This window comes from Herpailurus yagouaroundi, unplaced genomic scaffold, assembly GCF_014898765.1.
Source record: "Herpailurus yagouaroundi ecotype Mexico unplaced genomic scaffold, PumYag 142, whole genome shotgun sequence".
Lineage (NCBI taxonomy): Eukaryota > Metazoa > Chordata > Mammalia > Carnivora > Felidae > Herpailurus > Herpailurus yagouaroundi.
This window is the reverse complement of record NW_024412397.1, coordinates 42,613,518-42,623,362: the sequence shown is the minus strand read 5'-3', so window position 1 is coordinate 42,623,362 and position 9,845 is coordinate 42,613,518. Positions and strand designations below refer to the sequence as shown.

General features: G+C 33.5%; 1 long non-coding RNA gene across 1 annotated transcript; it reads left to right on the top strand.

The window, feature by feature from the left end:
- The first annotated feature begins 2,491 nt into the window (after positions 1-2,491).
- LOC121032651 (uncharacterized) lies at positions 2,492-6,905 on the top strand. Its single transcript, XR_005791413.1, has 2 exons — positions 2,492-2,641; positions 6,835-6,905. It is a non-coding gene; the product is annotated as an uncharacterized LOC121032651 (long non-coding RNA).
- The last annotated feature ends 2,940 nt before the right edge of the window (positions 6,906-9,845 follow it).

Here is a 9,845-nt window from a genome sequence, read left to right as displayed (position 1 = left end):
GCACTTAATATTGGGTACAATTTTTGAATGTTACTTCTTTTTAGAGAACACCTAACAAGAGGATCTGCTAATATGTACCAGGAATGTTATTTATATTATGTCATTTAGTTTCCATGGCAATCCTATCAGACAGGTATTAATTTTATTGTCATTGCTATTTAAAGGTAAGTAAACAGAGGTTCAGAGAGGTGAAGTACTTTACTGAAAATCACACAAGTTACAAAATGCCAAAGCCTAGATTTGAATGCCTCTATATGTTCTTTCCTTCTGTTGTGCGGTCAGTCTCTGTCATAGCAGGCCATGTGAAGAAAAAAGAGAAGGAGGAAAGGGGAAGAAAAGAGGTGTAAAGGTAAAAGTTGAAATGGCAAATGATTATTTTTATTAATCTTGAAAGCTGTGGAGAATATGAACATAAAATTACTAAAATCCATTGATTCCTGATACAGATACATTTATAAAAACATGCATTTTTGTTTTTATATTAGATAGTAAGTCAGGATGAATCCTAATTTCTGATGTGCTGTGTAATGACATTACAGAAATGATTAGAAGAAAATGGGGTAACACCTATTTACATGGCATGCCTCCTGACTTTTTGAGGGTGACATAAATAAAATATGGACATTTTCTTAGAAGAGAATTTTTATTATCATTCAAAGATACAATGTCATGTATTTGTAAAGGATTATCAAACACTATCCTGGTAATCAAGAAATTTGATGACTCCAAGATTATAGTTTAAAGAGATCCACTTTGCATTTTGAATTCATGAAAATTCATTTCTTTATCCAACAATAATTTATTTGATTTTCTATTAAATGCTAGGTAATGTGCTGGCATAAGAATTTTAGAAAAGACTTTCTTAGTGTCTATTGGGTAAAAAAAAGTCATAATGCATTTTCAGTAACACAGAATACACTAAAAAATGTAAGATGAGCACAGAATCTAACCTTGGATGGGTAGTAATAATAATGAAACTTCATGAAGAAGCTGATATCTATACCTTGATGCATTAGTTACATACTGGTTGGAAGCCTACTATGGACCAGACACTATTCTAAGAACTAGCAATAAATTAGTGAACAAGTTAATTTTTAAATCCATATTACTATTGCAAAATCCATATAAAGAAGATGAAAGGAATTAATGAAATAAGAATAGAAATCAGCAAAAATGGAAACTAAGCATTAATGAGGATAATGAACCAATACCTGGTTCTGTGAAAAGATTGAAAAGTTAGAAAAGACTTGGTAAGACTGACCAAGGGTGGGGGTGGGGGGTGAAGGTGGAAAAATGCACTATGAAAAAGGAGAGATATCTATAGGTACAATATTACAAAAATAATATAATAATATTATAAAAATATACACATGCCCAAAACTGCAAAAATCTAAATAAAATGGATAAATTTCAATAAGGAATATTGTAGTGGACCTTTATTATTCATTTTGGCTGAATAACATCTGAATTCCCTTCCCTTTGTTCAAGATAGCCCTCACCTTATTGGTAGAAAGGGCAATGGAGAGATATTCAAGTAAGACAAAAACAACATGTGCAAAGGCCCAGAGAGAGGCAAGACACAATTAACAGCACTGTTCAGAGAGCATAAATAGCGTGTCTGGAGAACTGAAAGGAGAAACAGTCCCAAATCATCAAGATTATTATAAGCTATTTAAAGATTTTAGATTTTTTTCCTGGCATCAACAGACAGTCACTCTCTGTTTGGGGAAATTGGATGATCATGGTGATACTGATGATCTTGATAACTTCTAACATTGTTTTAGTACTTTTTATATGCCAAGAATAGGGTATTTAGTGCTTTATGTGAACTATCTCAATTAAATCTCATAGGAACTCAATAAGATCAATATTCCTATTATGTGAATTTTAAAAGTAAAGCAATAGGTTAGCAAATTTACAAAGTTCAAGAGAAGAATATATGAGAAAAACAAAAACAAAAACAAAAACAAAAAAACCCCACCAGCTTCTTTCAAAAAACCTGAATGACATTTGGGTTCAAATACTAGATTAGATGTCTCTGGAATATATAACATACATAAAGAAGAGAGGGATTCTGCATCCAATGCTTAGTACTAGATGAAGCTTCAGCATCTCAAGTCTGCTTATTCTCAGTTGTGGCAGGTGACCAACAGACAGTGAGAGTGCACAAGTTTGGATTTATTACTGGAAATATATAAGACAGTCAGGGGGATCCATGAGATACTTGGGGGAGGAGTTGCACAGGAAGTATTAGAAAGTATGGATTTCCCATATAACACCGGACACCATGGAAGAATTACTTGAGACTGTGGCCCATGCATTTTTAGTGACATTAGTCTGCACTGCTTCTGTTTGATTCTCTCTAGCAGTGCAAAGCAACCTGAGTTTAAGAGCAAAGAAGGCAACGCACATAGGTTGATTCAGCTGTACATTTTATGTTTGGTTAAGTGTTCAAGAAAATGAAATAGCTTTGTGAACCAATTACCTTTCTTTCTTCTACAGGTTCTACTGAAGACCAAATTATAAATGGTTAGAAGGTGCCAGGAGGAGACTTGAACTTTCATCCCTAACATAAAAAAGTAAAATAAGGTACCAATTCTACAGATGGTAGATCAGCACCATCCTGGTAAAAAAAGTAGAGGTAATTAGACTTACACATGGACATTAATCATTTGCACTTAGCATATCTTAAAATTCTTTCACATTCTTTTTGATTTAGAATTTTTTTTTTTTTGGTAAGAGAAAAAGTATTCTAAAGTCTGAAAAATTCTTCTATAATCCCTTAATACCTACATACCTACCATCTTAGCAAATGCATGATTTAAATGGAATTAAAATATTCTAGGGGCGCCTGGATGGCGCAGTCGGTTGAGCGTCCGACTTCAGCCAGGTCACGATCTCGCGGTCCGTGAGTTCGAGCCCCGCGTCGGGCTCTGGGCTGATGGCTCAGAGCCTGGAGCCTGTTTCCGATTCTGTGTCTCCCTCTCTCTCTGCCCCTCCCCCGTTCATGCTCTGTCTCTCTCTGTCCCAAAAATAAATAAACGTTGAAAAAAAAAATTAAAAAAAAAATATTCTAAAGAAAAAACTTATGAATTTGGACTGAAGATCACATATTTATGGATAACACAGTCTGTTTATTAGGCAACCTAATTATGTTTAGGACGTTAGTGAATCTCTTAACTCTAGGACTTTAGGTAGACAAAAAAAAAACAAATTGTGATTCACAAAATTCTAGCTAGCATGCTAAATTAATCGATCTATGACAGCATTGCCAATTGTTAATAAAAATAACAAACACATTGTAATAGTCTATATGTGAAACTCTATTTTATAAACGAACGTTTCTTCTGAGCATTCAACATTCAAATGCACCCTTAAAATAAAAAATCTCTTATATCTAACTCAAACTTGGTAGTCACCACTTGTGAAACTGAAAAGAAATATTATTTTTCAAAAAACATTCCAACCATTATTAAATGCAAAAAAATGTTCACATGTAAACAGCATTTAAATGAATAAAATGGTCAATATTTGTTTTATGTCAAATAAAAATAATAGCTATTATTTTGCCAGTTTCTATATTTGGTTTGCTCCATTACCCAACAAGAAGTTATTGAATGTTTATTCGACTAGGAACTAAAAGTAGAAGATCATAATCATCAGACTAAACTATCAAACTCAGCATTGAAAAATGAGTGCAGTCATACAAAACTGCTTTTATCTGTCTTCTTTTCTGTAAAAGTACAGAGGAATCATTTAGCGAAACAATGCTAAATTATATAAGCATTCAAATCATTTTAAAAATAGCTATTAAAGTTGTTAAAACTGCAGAGAAGCAGTTATCTGTTGATCCAAGTTATATGGTTTAGTACTTCCTACCAACCTAAGTGAATATGGAAAAAAGATGCTGTATACATGACAATTATTAAAAGGAGAATTAATGAAATCACCTTCCCTCACTCTTTATCTACATACCACTCTTTACAAAACAAGTACATATAATTTTTCTCCCATATGTTAATTTTTGTTAATATAGTCAGACTTTAAGGTAGTTCATTACTTTGAAAATTTAAAAATATATGTCTATTTCCCTATTACCTTTCAGAAACAGGGCCTTTTTTGTCTGTCTCCCTCTGTATAATGACAAATATTCATAGGCTTAGTATTATATTTGTATCCATATCCCAACGCTCCTATGTAAACAAATCCATAACATGACAGAGATAGAGTGGCCAGGACAATCAGGGTCTACCCATTCTACTGATGAGTTAAACCTGAGCTGTTTTTGGTTTATGTTACTTTTTTTAGCTGGGGGCAGTGACCCTATAAATTGCTAACTCTCCTTGGAGTTTCCTTTAGTGTTTGCCTCCTCTAGTACTTACTCAAAACTGAAGTCAGTTACTGAATCATAAAGCAATAGAATCTGAGACATAGAACTGTTGACGCCTCCTCTAATGTTCTAAAGGGTGGCCCCCAAAACTATATGTGCATGTCCTAAATTTGTACCTGTGGATATTACCTTATGTGGCAAAAGAGAGGTTTATGATAAGGCTAGAGAAAATGAAGCAGCTGACACCTTGATTTCAGACTTCTGTCCTCTAGAACAGGAAGAAATCAGTTTCTTCTTTTAAGCTACCAATTTTGTGGTAATTTATTACAGCAACTACATGAAACTAATACACCATCTATTGCAGTCTTGTGTATCTTCAAGGGAGGGATTTTTTTGACAAATGGATGTCCAGTTTCCCCTTGACTGGTTCAAGTATAAGCTGACCTCTAGGTAATGAAAGAGGATTTTCTAGCACTACCTGGCTTAATCATCAGCATAGTCTTTTCACCAAGCTGAAATCTGCTTCCTGACTGTCCCTCTACAGACCCACTACAATTTACAGGTGACACATTAGTTCTCTGTTATAACATAGATCAACTCTCTTCTTATAAAAAATCCCTTTGCAGATCTGAAGACAGTATTAATCCCCTTTTAATTTTCCTTGCATAACCTGCAATGCTACCTATCTCGCATAATCTAGCTAAAAGCTGTCCTGTGAACCTCTCTCAATGGTCTTCTCTGGACTTCTTTCCTTGAGAGTGAAGGATACTTAATTGTGAACCTGTACGCCCATGATACTTGGCACATGAAGACACATGCAAACATGAGAATACAACATCTTGAAGTATCTGGAGGTTGCAGTGTGTGAAAATGGAGGCAAAGCAATGTTTCTAAGAATAAGAAGGAGCAGAAAGAGAGATAGAAATAGAAATATATAGGTAGGGAGACCATGATAGAAATAAAAAGAGTGAGAAAGACATAACACAGCCAGTAGACCCATCAATCTCTCATTTGTGCAGAATCATTGGATCATAATGAATAGGAATAGGGAAAACTAGAAGTGGGAAAAGAAGATTTCCTAAGGAAAGACTGTTAGGGAGCTTTGGATAATACTAATAAATAATCATTAAAAGTTTACCAAGTACAAATCAAGCATTGTGCAAAAAACTGTAAATATAATATCTCCGTTATCATTATAGTAACTTGAAGTGAAATTTGATTTTATTATATCAAATTAAGGATTAAGAAACTGTTTGAAACTATTATTACAAATTAAAAATGAAGAAAGAGATTTAAATTATTCACTGAAATCATGCTCCCTATAAATTGTGAAGCTGGCATCTGAACCCAACATTCTCTGGTTGCTAAGATGACTTCTTAAGTATTCCAGTAATGCTGCCTCCCAATCCAAATAACCATGAATCATACTATTGTTACTACTGAACTGTATTTATTACTATTTCTTCCTCCTTAAACTCTCTTTCTATCCCCATGCCTTCTCTTCTTTGAACACCAGACTAAGGTCTGCAAACTTAACTTGCAAGCTAGAAAAGAGTCCTTGAAATGTGAAATCAGAGGACTGGAGCCATCAGACCAAAACTAACATTGAGAGCAAAATATGAAACAAGATATGTAACCTATTTATGTGTATCTGTAGCATATCTGAAAAATATTTCTAGAAAACACCACAGCACAATCTTGCCACACATAATTGTGTGACGTATATCTGGAAATAGATGTTTTATTAATACTGTGGTTTTCCTTACCTTAAAGCCGCAATCACTGCTATTTTCTTTGTAACCTCTTTCATTTAAATAAGATACAGGGTCTATTTTCTATATCTTTGTTTAGAGGCTACAGATATTATTACCCTTAATTACTTCCCTATGTGGCTTTAAATTTTTTTTTTCAACGTTTATTTATTTTGGGGACAGAGAGAGACAGAGCATGAACGGGCGAGGGGCAGAGAGAGAGGGAAACACAGAATCAGAAACAGGCTCCAGGCTCTGAGCCATCAGCCCAGAGCCTGACGCGGGGCTCGAACCCACGGACCGCGAGATCGTGACCTGGCTGAAGTCGGACGCTTAACCGACTGCGCCACCCAGGCGCCCCCCTATGTGGCTTTAAATTGAAATTACCTCTATAATTACTTTCCCCTGAAATTTCTATGGTGAAATTCTGCAAGTAAATGTTGATGGCTTCTAAATGAAGACATTTGGTCTGTGCTGTAATCATCAAGCAGGTAAAAGATTTTATTTAGTTTTGGAAAGTTTAAACATTTCGAGTAGTCCTGTCATCTCTTTTTACTCATTTATTTATGATTCAAGAAATTAATCCTAACAAAGTCTTTGATTCTGTGTGGTATGATGCTATCACAGCAACTCTGTTGGTTTTTAATAATTGATATAAAGTCTTAAATGAAGTCTTTAATTGTGTTTGCAGATAGTTTCCTGAGCCATAAATAGCCAACTGGCAAAATCTTTTTTTATTATCATTGACATTAGGTAATCAACTTGTGCATTTTCATTGAAATGAGATCCAAGGAGCTTGGTGCCAGCAAGGCCATCACAACTCAGAAAGAACAGGAGAACATTTCAGGTCACCGTGAGTCACAGAGGGCAAATAGAACTTTGCATATATTCTTACCATAGCAATGTATCCAATAATTATTTTCCCTAGAATCAGTTTCAATTCAAAACACTGCACTGATCTCTGCATGGAAATCTAATTATTCTTCCCACTCATAAAAATAGGCTACTCTTGCTATTTCTCTTGTCGCTTTCAGTTCATGCACATGAAAATAGAATTTAAATAACTGCAATGCCATTTGTTAAATGATGTCCTGGAAGAATTAGTTTTTCTTTAAAAAGTGAATACTACAAAGTTCTCTGTACCCATTTTACTACCTAAGGAAGTTATTTGCCATTTGCTGAATCAGAGATGAGCTTTATAAAATATGTAATATTTTTATTTTAATTATTACTGCATGAGTTACAGTTTTCATAAAAATCTGCCTTTAGTTTTAGCAGAATTGGCAAAGCTATATATTTTTAAATGACTGAATTTTCATTTAGAATCCTATTGTTTTTACTAAAAGATGAGTGTATTATTCATCAAATAGAAAACAGAAATTTTCATATGAAGATATGTGGATTATTTTAAAAACACTGTCTCATTATTTAACATTATTTGAGATAAAGAAGAATTAAAAGAATATATTTCAGTAGGAAGAATTAGATGATAAAATGGAGGCAGTGGTGAAGTTATGGTGCTTTGCTCTTGAATTGTCAAGACAAAAAAATTGCAAAACTTAAAGACTTTATGGGCTTATATAGAAAGCCAAAGCCTGTGCTTCTAAAATACAACAAATGTAAAACTATTTACAGAACATGATTATCTCTAATTTTATGAAAACTTCACCCTGGAAAATAGGCCCAACTTATATTTTACTTTCCAAGCACAAACTCTGGACCATGAATATTTCATAGTGTTTGACTCTGGGACCATCGAAGCTATGGATTCTCATTTGTTCTGAATGTATTCAGAGTACTCACCTAGTACTAGAAGTATTGATGCTCTAAAATGTTAAATATTTTTCGCTTCTCGTCCTTTTGGCTAAGATCAAGTGTAAAATGTTAAATATTATAAAGCAATGTGATTCCATATAAATATACCGGGATGATTTTCCTAGTGCTACTAGATATAGAGATCCTTTACTCATGATTTACAAATAATAATAATAAGTGCTTATGTGACAAATTTTTATAAAACAATGGTGAAATTTTATGTTACACAGCATCAGGTCTTTCAATACACATACAGTTAATATGGTGATCATAGTATGTGGACTCTTCAGCATGTAATGATAAAAGAGTACTCAAGTCCTAGACTGGCCCTTGTCTGATCTATCCCAATCTACTGTCTTCTCTAGACTGAAATGGTTTACATGGAGACTGACATGTTTTCCAACATAATGAAACAAATTTTAGTAAGCAGAATGGAAGAATAATGAACGAATTTTATATTTATTAAAATATGCTTTGAACTTTATGAAATACTATTATAAATAAAAGTAAACTATGAACATATCAGGAGATCAGGTGATTTATCAATTGAGGAAATGATCTTAGTCTCAATGTTTAATTTTAAAAGATAAAATTATACAAATTTACACAATTTACTTAGAAGGCTTAGACACATTGAACATGCATGACTACATTACTAAATTAAGATAAATAATAGATATTGCTTTGAAAAAAATAGTTTTTATATAGATAAACATCTCTATGCAGTCTGTAAGTAGTCTGCAACCGGGAGTCACAATGAAACACAACTAGTTAAAATTCCTTAATGAATTCTAATTATAAATAACTATACTCCACAAATGGAAATGCATAGAAAGAATATGTTTTTGTCATGGACTGTAGATAAGATCATAACTTTCTATTCTAATCTACTTGTAATATAAATTATTGCTAAATTGATGAAAGTGTCATATTAGCCTTCTATATATTTGGTGATATTTTTAAAAAAATATTGATTTATTTATTTTGAGAGAGAGAGAGAGAGCATGAGCAGGGAAGGGGCAGAGAGAAAGGGAGAGAGAGAATCCCAAACAGGCTCTGCTCTGTCAGTGCAGAGCCTGACACAGGGCTTGATCTCATGAACAGTGAGATCAGGACCTGAGCCAAAATCAAGAGTTGGATGCTTAACAGACTGAGCCACCTAGGCATCACTCAGAGATATTTTGTAACAATTCTTATTCTTCCCTTTCTTATGAATGGTAGGCTACCATAATATTCTATGAAATCACGTTTTTCCTCTGAGAAGTGTTTAACATCTGCATGGTTAGCTACATTTGGACTATTTTGAAGACCAGGTAAAATGTGATAGGTGATTTACAAATCAGAACATAAATTACAGCTTTAGAGAAACATATCATACCTTTTCTTCTTTGAAATTTATGTCCACTAATTCAAACCATTTTAACAATACTTATTGAGCAAATGTACTTTTCAGGAGTGTGAGATCCTAATGATTCATAGGAAATGATCATTGACCATCTTTTCATATGGCCCTTAGTTGTAGGAATTTTTGCCTCTGAGAGGACTGGGGCACAGATTATTCCACCATAACATCAAATTAGGAGTAGAATCAGGCTCAGCATAAGGCATATAATTTCATCTTCCACCCAGAAAGGCGAATGTTGTACTTACTAACTTCTTAACTGCGTCTACATTAACAGTCTAGAAGGCAACATCATTTGCATATATTTTCATTATAACATATGAAATAAAATAATGCAAAAAAAGAAATAAAATTGACTAAAAAAATCTTAATTCTTAGGCAATGTCAGCTTTTCCTCTGCAGTTAAATGCTTATAAGAATACCAAAGGGGAAATAATAAGCAATATTGCCATCCAATGGTGAAATTGTAACATTTAAAGTATATTAAAAATAAAGATAAAGATAGGAATATAGGACCATATCTCAAAATCACTAGAAATATCTTTCT